This window comes from Solanum tuberosum, unplaced genomic scaffold (assembly GCF_000226075.1).
Source record: "Solanum tuberosum cultivar DM 1-3 516 R44 unplaced genomic scaffold, SolTub_3.0 contig05134, whole genome shotgun sequence".
NCBI classification, from domain to species: Eukaryota; Viridiplantae; Streptophyta; class Magnoliopsida; order Solanales; family Solanaceae; genus Solanum; species Solanum tuberosum.
The window spans coordinates 1-431 of record NW_006246197.1 but is presented as its reverse complement, the minus strand read 5'-3'; the positions used below and the strand labels follow the sequence as shown (position 1 = coordinate 431).

Here is a 431-nt window from a genome sequence, read left to right as displayed (position 1 = left end):
CTGAATTCTTCTAATACATTCTACACCTAAGAAATTGAGACAAAATAGTGAATGAGTACATGCATGTGCAAAATCAGTTAAAGCCAAATGCTCACAAGATTTCTAGTGAGTTTTACTTAATTCTCTTTCTTCCTTATTGCATCCATTTCATAATGACGGGCTTCCTGTAAAGTTTCTCCAATTCCCAAATCAAAAAACATAAAAATAAAAGATAATTTTGACTTTGATAAATAAGAATTCAATATCTCGGGAAAAATAATCAAACCCAAAAACTGAAAGGAAAACACAAAAATTTACTTGGACTGAAAGATTACCTCCCATTTCGATAGTCAAATGTGAAATTTCATCACCAAATTGATGTTCCAACCGGGGACTGAAATCACTCTTCACTATATTTCCATCAATTTGATCTTCCTCTCCGAAAATGTAAT

At 31.8% G+C, this 431-nt stretch overlaps 1 long non-coding RNA gene across 1 annotated transcript; it reads right to left on the bottom strand.

Moving 5' to 3' along the window:
• Positions 1–425, bottom strand: LOC107059462 (uncharacterized). Its single transcript, XR_001472665.1, has 3 exons — positions 315–425; positions 117–164; positions 1–26 (listed from the first exon to the last, which is right to left on the bottom strand). It is a non-coding gene; the product is annotated as an uncharacterized lncRNA (long non-coding RNA).
• Positions 426–431: the final 6 nt, after the last annotated feature.